At 42.4% G+C, this 12,995-nt stretch overlaps 1 protein-coding gene across 1 annotated transcript in view; it reads right to left on the bottom strand.

Moving 5' to 3' along the window:
- Nucleotides 1-12,995, bottom strand: part of LOC140727581 (uncharacterized) — a 167,282-nt gene that overhangs the window by 27,193 nt on the left and 127,094 nt on the right. The window lies entirely within an intron of this gene.

Raw genomic sequence — 12,995 nt, forward strand, 5'->3', positions numbered from 1 at the left:
GTGAATTCCTACAAGGAAATACATCATAGGATAGTATATAGTGAAATATACACACGTTAATAATAAATTTACTTTGAAATTTGAACTCTGATCTCTGTGTATAGAGGTTGTAGTGGAAAGTTACCATTTGAAAAACATGGGTAATTTGATCTGGAGCTTTCAGTCCTGCACCCCATCCCTCCCAATCAGCATAGTCCATTCTTGATACAAGGAAGGTACTACATAATAGATGGTAACATGAATATTTCCATTTTACTTGAAACCGGTTGGAAATTATTTTGCCACATCAGTTGAGGGAACCATCATAACTCCATCTCTTTAAGGTTCATCTCTTTAATCTTGATTGCATTTAGCATTAGCATATCTTGTGAAGCCATATTATTTCTTTCATGCACAGGACAGGGACATTTATTGCTCACTACTAAATTGTTTACATGTTTTGCTCAGATACTACTGAGGGGAATTAAATATTAATCTCTTTAGTGTGTACCTGGTATCACTGAAAGTTCCGACCATGTAGGAACAATAGGTTTCCTTTCCTGAAGGAGACGAGTGAAGAAATTTAGTGTTTGTCTCTGTACCCATGAAGTATATCAAGTCCATATTTATTAAATAATGCAATTTTAATTTCCAAGTTACCCATGTTGTAGTCAGATTTACCTTTTTAACAATGGATTTTGAGTTCTAATTATTAGTCCAGCAGCTTAATTACAATCATACATTGTTTACAATTAAACCTGCCATGGAACTGTGCAGAACAGTATCTTAAATGCATTATTTCAACATGGACAAAGCTAAATTTGGCTGACATATGCCAAGGCTTGTCTGCATATGCTTGTAAAGATGAAACATCTGTTTGTTTGGCACGACACATGATGTAACATAGAAACTAATTTCATATTAGAAACAGAAAACCTATAGCACAATACAGGCCCTTCAGCCCACAATGCTATGCCAAACATGTATGCACTTTAGAAATTACCAAAGATTACCCATAGCCCTCTACGTATTTTTCTAAGCTCCATGTACCTGTCCAGGAGTCTCTTAAAAGACCCTATTGTATCTGCCTACACCACCATTGCCGGCAGCTCATTTCACAAACTCACCACTTTCGGCATAAAAAACTTATCCCTACTCCCCAGCACCTTAAAACTGTGCCCTCTCATGCCAGCCATTTCAGTCCTGGGGAAAAAGCATCTGACTATACACATGATCAATGCCTCTCATTATCTTGTACACCTCTACCAGGTCACCTCTCATCCTACGCCACATCAAGGAGAAAGGGCCAAGTTCACTCAACCTATTCTCAAAAGGCACGCTCCCCAAACCAGGCAACATCCTCATAAATCTCCTCTGCACCCTTTCTATAGTTTCAGCATCCCACCTGTAGTGAGGTGACCAGAACTGAGCACAGTACTCCAAGTGAGTCCAGCATTACCTCTCTCTCTGCTCTTAAACCTAATACTTGGTTCATGAAAGCCAATGCACCATATGCCTTCGTAACCCTAATGTGCAGTAGCTTTGAGTGTCCTATCGACTCAGACCCCAAGATCCCTCTGATCCTCCACACTGCCAAGAGCCTTACCATTAATACTATATTCTATCATCATATTTGACATACCAAAATGAACCACCTCAGACTTATCTGAGTTAAACTCCATCTGCTTAGCCTAGTTTTTCATCCTATTGATGTCCCGCTATAACCTGACAGCCCTTCACACTATCCACAACACACCCAACCTTTGTGTCATCAGCAAATTTACTAACCCAACCCTCCACTTCCTCATGCAGGTCATTTATGAAAATCATGGAGAAAGGGTCCCAGAACAGATCTGAGGCTCACCACTGGTCACCAACCACCATGCAGAATATGACCTGTCTACAACCACTCTCCACCTTCTGTGGACAAGTCAATTCTGGATCCACAAAGCAAGGTTCCCATGCCTCCTTGCTTTTTCCAATAAGCCTTGCATGGGGTAACTTATCAAATGCCTTGCAGAAATCCATATACACTACATCTACTGCTCTTCCATCATCGATGTGTTTAGTCACATCCTCAAAAAATTCAATCAGGATCGTAAGGCATAGCCTGCCTTTGACAAAGCCATGTTGACTATTCCTAATCACATTATGCCTTTACAAATGTTCATAAAACTTGCCTCTCAGGATCTTTTCCATCAACTTACCAACCACTAAAGTAAGACTCACTTGTCTACAATTTCCTGTGTTATCTCCACTCCCTTTCTTGAATAAAGAAACACCTGCAACCCTCAAATCCTCGGGAACCTCTCCTGTCCCCGTTGATGATGCAAACGTCATCACCAGAGGCTCAGCAATCTCCTCTCTCACTTCCCACAGTAGCCTGGGGTACATCTCATCCAGTTCCAGTGACTTATCCAACTTGATGTTTTCCAAAAGCTCCAGCACATCCTCTTTCTTAATATCTATATGCTCAAGCTTTTCTATCCGCTGTAAGTAATCCCTACAACTGCCAAGATCCTTTTCCATAGAGAATACTGAAGCAAAGTAATCATTAAGTATCATTGCTATCTCCTCTGGTTCCATACACACTTTTCCACTGTCACACTTGATTGGTCCTATTCTCTCACGTCTTATCCACTTGCTCTTCACATACTTGTAGAATTCCTTGGAGTTTTCCTTAATCCTGCTCGCCAAGGCCTTCTCATGACCCCATCTGGCTCTCCTGATTTCATTAAGCTCCTTCCTGCTAACCTTATAATCGTCTAGATCTCTATCACCTAGTTTTTTGACCTTTCATAAGCTTTTCTTTTCTTCTTGACTAGATGTTCAACAGCCTTTATACACCAAGATTCCTTTATCCTCCCATCTTTTCCCTGTCTCATTGGAATGTACCTATGCAGAATGCTAAACAAATACCACCTGAACATTTGCCACATTTCTGCTGCACATTTCCCCAAGAACATCTATTCCCAATTTATGCTTCCAAGTTCCTGCCTGATAGTTTCACATTTCCTCTACTCCAATTAAATGTTTCACTAACTTGGCTGCTCCTATCCTTCTCCAATGCTATGGTAAAGGAGGTAGAATTGTGATCACTATCTCCAAAATGCTCTCCCACTGAGATCTGACACCTGACCAGGTTCATTTCTCAATACCAGGTCAAGTACAGCCTCTCCTCTTGTAGGCTCATCTATATTTTGTGTCAGGAAACCTTGAACACACCAACCTCCACCCCATCTAAACCCCTTACTCTATGGAGATGCCAATCCATATTTGGGAAATTAAAATCTCCCACCATGACAGCCCTGTTATTACACCTTTACAGAATCTGTCTCCCTGTCTGCGCCTCAATGTCGCTGTTACGATTGGGTGGTCTATAAAAAACATCCAGCAGAGTTACTGACCCCTTCCTGTTCCTAACTTCCACCCAGACTCAGTAGACAATCCCTCCAGGACTTTTTTTTCTGCAGTCGTGACACCATCTCTGATCAGCAGTGCCACACCCCACCTCTTTTGCCTCCCTCCCCATCCTTTCTGAAACATCGATAGCCTGGCACTCTAAGTAACCATTCCTGCTCCCGAGCCATCCAACTCTGTAAATGGCCACAACATCATAGCTCCAAGTACTGATCCACGCTCTAAGCTCATCTGCTTTGTTCATAATACTTCTTGCATTAAAACAGACATTTCAAACCATCAGTGTGAGCACATCCCTTCTCTATCACCTGCCTATCCTCCCTCTCGCACTGTCTCTAAGCTTTCTCTATTTACTACCTTTGAGGTCTTGCTTCTCAACTTCCTTCCTAACTCCCTGTAGTCTGGTTTCAGGACCTCCTCCCCTTTCCTACCTATGTTGCTGGCACCAATATGTACCATAACCTCTGGCTGTTCACCTTCCCATCTCAGGGTATGATGGACACGATCAGAAACATCCCAGACCCTGGTGCCTGGGAGGCGAACAACCATCCGTTGTCCTTTCCTGCGTCCATTGAATTGCTTAGCTGACCCCCTAACTATAGAGTCCCCTATTACTGCAGCCTTCTTCCTTTCCCTACCCTTCTGTTGCTTCCCTCAGGTTGGCTGACTCCCCCCCCCCCCCACCCCCCAACAGTACTCAAAGAGGAGTACTTATTAAGGGAGATAGCCACAGGTGTACTCTCTAGTATCTGACTCTTGCCCTTCCCTCTCCTGTTACCCACTTATCTGTCTCGAGGCCCAGGTGTGACTACTTGCCTATAGCTCCTCTCTATCACCTCACTTTCCCTGACCAGATGAAGGTCATTGAGCTGCAGCACCATTTCCCTAATGCAATCCCCAAGGAGCTGCAGCTCGACGCACCTAACACAGATGTGGCTTTCCAGGAGGCTGGGAGCCTCCAAGACTTCCCACATCTGACACCCAGTACAGAACACCAGCCTCAGTTATACTTCCCGTTTCTATTCTACACAGGTAGTCTACCTCACTTTGACTTGATTTCGCGAAGCCTGTTGAGCCAAAGCCCTCCTACTCTGATGTCCACTCCTTCCTTCGTTTGACGGCGGTTGGCACCCAGCGTAATGGTGCATTGCCGCCACACACACACACACCCCCCCCCCCCCCCCACCTCTTCTTTGGCCATCAAAGTACCCTATTCCTGCTTATCCATCATATCCTATTTAAAAAATCCCTGTATCCCTTAACAAAGCTAAAAGCACCCTGACCTGTGCTCTCACCCATACCCAGTAACCCTTCTAAAGTGAATTCCTGCACCTCCAATTCTCTTGGATTAATTCTCATCATCTGTATCCCATATTTCCTGCAACTCAGAATTAGATGTTCTACTGACATTCCTCACACAATCCTGTCTGGTGTTTCCCTATCATTTTCAATGTTTTGCTTAGTGCACAGTGCTCCAGCCTTAACCTAGTCCACACAGTTTCCTCTCTTCTGTATCCTCTGCCTACCCTAGTACCTGTAACACTCGTGTTTGTTACAAATGCCTCCCTTTCCTCTGTCACATCTTGCCCCATTTGGATGATTCTTTCCCAGATTATACACTTGGCCTCTGCTTTGCTGATACTAATGTGTATTTCTATATTTTCTTTAATACCCTCTTTGCCAATTCATCCACCCTCATTCCCCTTCACTCCTACAAGAGGTGGAACCCTTAGAAATTTAACCTGACCTCCCTAATTTGCAACTCTTGTGACTGACTGAAGGACTTCAAAAAGTACAGTACATCTTGCTGGCTGTTTGAGTGAAAAGACCTTAAACTTGCTAGAACTGAGGATGAATCTGAGCATATCAACACTGACTAGTCGAGCTTTGTCCACCCATCGCAACGCAACCAACACTGCCAATTTCTCCACTGTATTCACTCCTAGATGCTCTTCTGCTTACTCCAATTTCTTTTGCTGGTATAGCCACCCCAAACCCTGTCACTCCTATTTCTGGTTCCTTAACACCATCTGTATAAATCTGACTATAACCACTATAATTTTCCATCACATGAAATTTGGTAAGAGCATTTAACTCAGTTTTATATTTTCCTTTCCTTTTTACATTAACAAATGCCAGTCTATGTCTGGTCATACAATCTTCCATGGAGCTACAACCAGATAAACAACTGAAGGACTTATCCTTGGACTAAATGCTCCATATTCTTTAGCAATATCATTCCCTACCCGACTGAAGTTATCCCTCTGAAACTTCCCATTCTCCCAGCACTCCTTTTGCAGGGCGAGAAGCATTGTGCCCATGCAAATTAGCCCAGTAGTTTGCCATCAATTGCTCCCTTCTTAGCTTCAAAGGCATTACTCCCAATTCTACCTGTAGGGCTGATACTGGTGATGTTTTAAAAGCCCCACTGAACACTCTCAAAGCCTGATTCTGAATCACATCCAGTTTCCTTACGAGACCCAACTCCTGATCCATATGCCACATTTTCATAGCCCAACACAGATCTTACTAAAGCCATATACATTCTCTTCAATGCTGAACAGCTTGCTCCCCATTCCCTACCAGTCAAACATTTCATCACATTACTTTTTTACATTTCTCCTCAACTTTCCTGACATGGCCTGCTCATGTTAACTGAATCAAATACAACTCCAAGAAATTTAAACAATCCAAGCCTTTCTAATTCTATCCCATACATCCTTAACTTCTTCCCTACCTCAATTATTTTCTTGGTGAAACATATAGTTCGAGTTTTTTTCTACTGAAAATCTACATCCCCAATCATAACCCCACTCCACCAATTGTTCCTTGTAGTTTCCTGATTATATGCTCCATGTTCCTGCCTCTTTTCCACAAGACCCCATCATCCGCAAACAGTGACCTACCTATATCCACTGGTACCTTTGTGAAGACATCATTAATCAAAATGATGAAAAGTAATGGGCTAATCACACTACCTTGAGGTGTGCCATTTCCCACTATGTATTGTTTTGATAATTCTGACCGAATCGAAGCTTGAATTTTCCTATCAAAATCTTTTATCCAATTAAAAACTCCCACCAACTCCCATCTTGTGCAGTTTAATTAACAATCCTTCCTTCCACATCATATCATAGGCATTCTCTATCAAAAAACACTGCAACTACTGACTCTTTATTTGCCTGGGCTTTTCTTATTTCAGTCTCTAACCTTATCACCGAGTCCATAGAATTCCTTCCCTTCCTAAAACCACTGATAACTTGCCAGCATTCTCCTCTTCTCAAGTTCATACGATAAACATTCTGTTATCATCCTTTCCATTATCTTGCATATATTTGATGTTAATGATATTGGTCTGTAGCTAGTGGGTTTTGACACATCCTTTCCAGGTTTCCTTATTGGAATTACTACTCCTTTTCATGCACTTGGTAATCTTCCCTTCTCCCACACTGTTGTAAAGATGCAACAACTTCAAGAGCACTCCTTCTCCTAGATTTTTTTAGCATAACATAGCACATCAGATCTTTCCCTGGGGAGGTTGGTCTTGATCTCTTTATTGCTCTCGCCATCTCTGCCAACGTAAATGATTCATCAATTATATCATCAGTCTCTTCCCTCCTGTTTAACACACCTGGGTGTTGACTCATTGTTCTTTCCCTTCTCCACTCTTCAGAAAAATTTTCTGAATTCTACCTTTACAAACAACTTGGCCATGATCTCAGCCTTATCCCTGCTGGACACTGCTGTTTCCTCCTCAGATAACATTACTGAATACCCCCATTCCCTTCTATCTCCTCCCATCCTCTTAATCTATTCATCCTATTTTTACTCCTGGGTATAGATCCTTCTGCTGCCATAATAATTGCTGAAGTCAACTGACTGTTTAATTCATCTATATTTCCAGAAATGTCAATCCTCTTCAATGCTAATTCACTCAACTTCTGGAACTTACACCAATCTGCTTTTCCAAACACCCACTTTGGGATTCCACCAACTGATCTTACTTCAACTCTTTCACCCACTGAACATGAAACTGGGTAGTGATCACTGCCTACTGTTGAAGCAGTCCAAACTCCCCAGTTACTAACTCCAGCCAAGGTATTTGACACAAATGTAATATCTAATACTGACTCTGTTCCTGTTATGTTTATCCTTGTTCATCTACCATCATTCATAGACACCAAATCCTTTTCTTCCATCAAATCTTCAATTACCTTTCCATTTGAATCTGTAAACTAATCTCCCCATATTGTGCTGTGAGCATTGAGATCTGCACACCACACTACTTTATGTCCGTTTTGTCCTAGTGTCCTTAGTAAGCTATCCAAATCCAACCTTTTACATGGATTATAGCAGTTAATTATAACCACTTCCTCCCCTCTCCCACTTACACCACTATGTATTCCTGATCATCTCCCTTTTCCAGTACCCAATATGGTAAACCTTGTTTGATTAATATAGCACAACCCCCTCTTCCCCCTAGATTTCATTGTATATCCATATACCAAAGTCTAACCATTTCTTTAATAAACTGCTTGAACTTCTGGCTATCGGCCAGTAAGCTCCTTGCATTCCATTGCAAAAGAATCACTATAATTAGTATTAACCAACCCATGACACTTCCTGATTTGACTGATTAGTGAGGTTCTCCCTCACTTCTTCCCATGTCAATCCTACTTGATTGACCACAGCAAATCAAGTGTACTTTGTGTTTAATTTTCTTCATGTTTCCTTGAGCCTTCTCATTAAACCTTATTATGACAACGCATTCTCTCTGAACTTGTTCATCTTCCTCACTTTCAGAGCTCTCTCCACTATCATTTATTATTCTTTTACTCCCTCTGTCTCATTTTCATTCATCTATCCCCTCACTATCTCCTCATTCCCTTTAACTCTCCCTTCACAACCATCCATTTCTCCCCAGGCAGCCTGCTCAGCCTCGCTGCCAACCCGCACCAGAACCAGAAACACAAGCACGCACTGGCCAACCCTGGCCCCGTTGGACCTTTCCTGATCTTCTATAAAACTGTCTCCTTTTAACCTCTTTGCGCTGGTCTAACTCGTTGACGCTTGCTGGAATATGAAAATCAATTTGCTGACATTGCAGACAGGATGTGGAAAGGAACTTTGATAGCTGCAGCGAAATCAAGCTTGATTTATTTTATGTTTAAGGAACTTAAGGTTAAAGTTTTGTATCTTCAGAGAACATTGACAAGGTTGAAATTCTGCCATTTTGGGTTTGTATTTGCGCTGTCTTGTGTTCAAGATTACAGTATACTGTTAGCACACAGAATTAGCCAGCAAGTACTTATAGTCAAAAGTACATTTTTATCGAGCGTGTATACAGTATACAACCTTGACATGTGTCTTCTTACAGGCAGTCACAAAAAGAAACGCCAAATAACCCGTTTAAAGAAAAACCCCACACCAGACCATCAAACGTGCGGGAAAAAAAAATAAATAAGGCACCAGAAAGTGAAAAATACACAGAACATTAACATCAAGCTGCAGAGTCTCCAAAAGTGCACAAAAGTCCACAACCACGAACGGCCGAGACGAGTGAGGCCAGTCCTGGAGCCACAGCCACCGACTCGAGTCAGTTCAGCGCTCCGTCTGTCAGTGGTTGCGGTCACAGCCACAGATCACTTGCGTGCCGAAGCACCTCAGTCAAACCACACAAGTAACAAAACACCTTTAGCACTGAAGATATTGAACATTACGATAAAAAAAATCTAACTGATTTCTTTAAATAAATTTAAAACTTCATCGAGTGTAAACGTGCAATATTACACACAAGGTTGATCTCAAAGCCAAAAACAGTCTAAAGAGAAGACAAATCTATTGCAAGAGAGTGTTACACGGATATAAACAACTATAATCTATTTGTTGGATAGAAATCGACTTGGTTTTACTTACCATCTGTAGTCAACCGTTCTCCGACTATTGTGTCCTTCAGTCCACTCAAACTACTGCATCTTAATGATTTTAGGATTTCAGAACATCCCCTTCTTTGGGCCTGTGATAAAGACGACATGATCTTTCTCTCTCCCAAATGAAATCGCCAAGGTTAGCAAGAATTTAGAGTAAACTGTTAGAAGATACGCAGTAATCTTGCAGTGACCTCAGATTGGCTACGAAAGCATCAACACAGTCAACGTATTCGGGAAATTACATCGAAGTAAAACAATAGAAAAGAATATGGGAAATCGAAACTGATATAAATCGGCTGACAAACAGGAAACGCCTTGAGATGTAAAGCTACACAAGTTGTAACTCCTTCCTCGCTGACAGGCTTCAAACAGGCAAAAGATTATTGTAGGAATTGAGGCTTCTAGAATCAGTCATTGATAGTTACAGCATGGAGACAGCTCTTCAGCCCACAGGAACCATAACAAACTTCAACCACCCATGTACACGGATCCTACAAGTATCACTTTTGTATTCTCCCCGTATTGTCATTTATCTCCATCTGTTTGCAGCAATCACTAAACACAGGCAATTTACACAGAGAAATTAATTTGTCAACTCACACCTTTCCTACTCACACTGATTTGCTATGCATCTATTAAAATTACAAGCAAAATGGTGATTCTGCCTTTGGTTTTACGACTGGAACATAAACGGTAACAGATTATCAATGCAAAATATAATCCCGTGGAAGTTCCAATTTTCGGATTAGTCAGGTTGCAGATGATACGACTCTTAAATGATGTTTCGGAAATCTCATTGGCTTTAAACTGCATTTCTCTTTCTCCAAAGCCTCAGGCCTCTGTCTAAATATTCAGAAATGTGAATCGTTTCCTCTTAAATGTTGCACTCCATCTAAAATTAATAATATTGCAGTAAAAGACTAAGTTACATATTTGGGGATAACTATTGTTAAAAACAAATGCTTAAGGTGTGTGGATAATTTTCAACCTCAGACAAAACCACAAAAAAATTAAACCACTGAAGCAAAGGGACTTATTGTCACAAGGGGACATGAGCGTGGACCCAAGTGCAGGACACAGGCACTGAAATACTGGGGCAGGGCAGGAACAACTAAAGGATAGAAGGGGAGACCGTGGCGTACGTGAGGGACGTGGAGCTTAAAGGTGATCCTGGGGTTCAGAGACAGGTCTGGCAGGGCAGGATCATGGCTAGGCTACGCTAGAGGATGTGTCTGTGGGACAAGGAATGCTGGGAGGATAGCCCCTGGGCGGGCCACATAATTCCTGGGCAGGGCTCCCCCCCCCCCCCCACAGGCAGGAACACAGGGGCCTGGGCTGGTCGCGGGGCACAACCTGTCAGAGGAGGGGTTGGAAAAGGCGAGACTCCCCCACCGGGCAACAGCAGTCCAGAAGGGCTTACCCGACGGAAGCAAGGAATAGAAAGGGTGCTCGGTCCAAGGTGACTACGAAAACAGACTTACAGAACTAGTTGATTAACGGTGGGTACTCCAAGCCAGGACGAACAGAATGAAACCAGACAAACAGCGCAAGCAGGACAACCAAGTCAAAACGGGATAGACAGCACAAACAAGACAAACTGGCAAAACAGGACAACCCCTCAACTAGACTCAGTCCCAGAGACCCTTATATACACCGCCAGCCAATAGGCATCAGGTGTGCCTTCTTGAGTCCCAACAAACCATGATGATCCACAGGTGTGACTAATTGGCTCAAGGGTGAAAGGAGGAACGGCTACAAGACCCAGAATCCGGAGTCTGCAGACCAGATCAAGACCCAGAGTGTGGGCTCCAGACCGGACCGTAACAGTACCACCCCCCCCCCCCCATCAAAGGGAGCCTCCAGGTGACCGAGGAGGGTCTCCTGAGCTAGAGAAGATACAGGTGGGTGGGGGGGAATGTTCATACAAGAGGGGACCCCAGGGTGACAGGAATAGACTCCAGTGCCTGCATTCCTGGGTCCATGACTTGGGGGGTGGTTCTGTCACAAGGGGGCATGAGATTGGACCTAAGTGCAGGACACAGGCACTGAAGTACTAGGGGTAGGACAGGAACAACTAAAGGATCAAACAAGGAGAGACCATGGCATGCGTGAGGGACATGGCATTCAAAGGTGATCCTGGGGTTCAGAGATAGGTCTGGTAGGGCAGGATCCTGGCTACGCTAGAGGATGGGTCTATGGGACAAGGAATGCTGGGAGGATAGCCCCCCTGGGCAGGCCTCATAACTTCTGGGCAGGGCCCAGCCTGCCAGGCAGGAACACAGGGATCTGGGCAGGTCACAGGGCACAACCTGTCAGAAGAGAGGGGTTGGAAAGGGTCAGAGTCCCCCACCAGGCAACAGCAGTCCAGCCAGGCTTACCCAAAAGAGGCAAGGAATAGGAAGGGTGCTTGGTCCAGGGTGACTACACTTGTTGATTAACAGTGGGTATTCCCAGCAGGACAACCCCCAACTAGACTCAGTCCCAGAGCCCCTTATATACACCGCCAGCCGATAGGCATCAGGTGTGCCTTCTTGAGTCCCAACAAACCATGATGATCCACAGGTGTGACTAATTGGCTCAAGGGTGAAAGGAGGGACGGCTACAAGACCCGGAGTCTGGAGTCTGCAGATCAGATCAAGACCCAGAGTGTGGGCTCCGGAGCAGAGCATAACACTTATCTTTGAAAGGTCAGGTTTTTCTTTGTAAAGCAAAAGGTCTTTCCAGGATTATATATATATAGCTCTCCACTTATACATCAATAAAAAAATCTGTAAATTGATAGATACCATGTTGTTTAACTTTTTATGGAAAAACAAAGTTCATTATATTAAAAAATCTGTCATGAATAGTTATGACGGGGGGGGTCTAAATTTTCTTGATTTTGACAGTCTTAATAATACTTTTTAAATTAATTGGATTAAACAATTTTTACGTAATCCTACTTCTACATGGAATTGTATTCCTTCTTTTGTCTTTTCCCAAGTTGGTGGATTGAATTTTTTTCTTTTACGTAATTACAAAATAGACAAAGTTCCTCCCCGTTTATCTCCATTTCATTTCATTTTAAAATCTTTTTATTAATTATTATTGAAGATTAACAAAAAAGATACATTGAGTCAATATGTCAATATATACAATAAAGAATTAAATTAGCAAATAACTGATTATCAAAGCTAAGCAATATATCAATAATAATAAGAAAACAAAGTGTTACGAATATTTTTTGAAAGAAAAAGGAAAAAAACCCCTACTAACTAAAAACAAACTCTACTAACTGAAAAAAAAAACAAATAAAAAAACACCCATTGGGAGCACAACCCCAGAGCTATACATCATACAAGCTTCCATAGAAAAAAAAACAATCGGCCAACTCAAATCAACTTTAAAAAAGATTGGAAGGGAACCATATTAATTAACTCAGATCAAATGATGGTAGCGGGGGAATGAACCCCACCTTTTCTCAAAATCAAATCGAGGATCGAAAGTTTGACTTCTGATTTTCTCCAAACTAAGGCTGATTTTCTCATCACCTGAGAAAGCCATTGTATCAAAGTAGGAGCAGAAACATCTTTTCATTTCAGCAAAATAGCCCTTCTAGCCAATAATGTAACAAATGCAATTACATGTTGGTCTGATGGAGAAACACCATGAATATATTGAGGGATT

Source organism: Hemitrygon akajei, chromosome 5 (assembly GCF_048418815.1).
Source record: "Hemitrygon akajei chromosome 5, sHemAka1.3, whole genome shotgun sequence".
In the NCBI taxonomy this organism is placed as follows: domain Eukaryota; kingdom Metazoa; phylum Chordata; class Chondrichthyes; order Myliobatiformes; family Dasyatidae; genus Hemitrygon; species Hemitrygon akajei.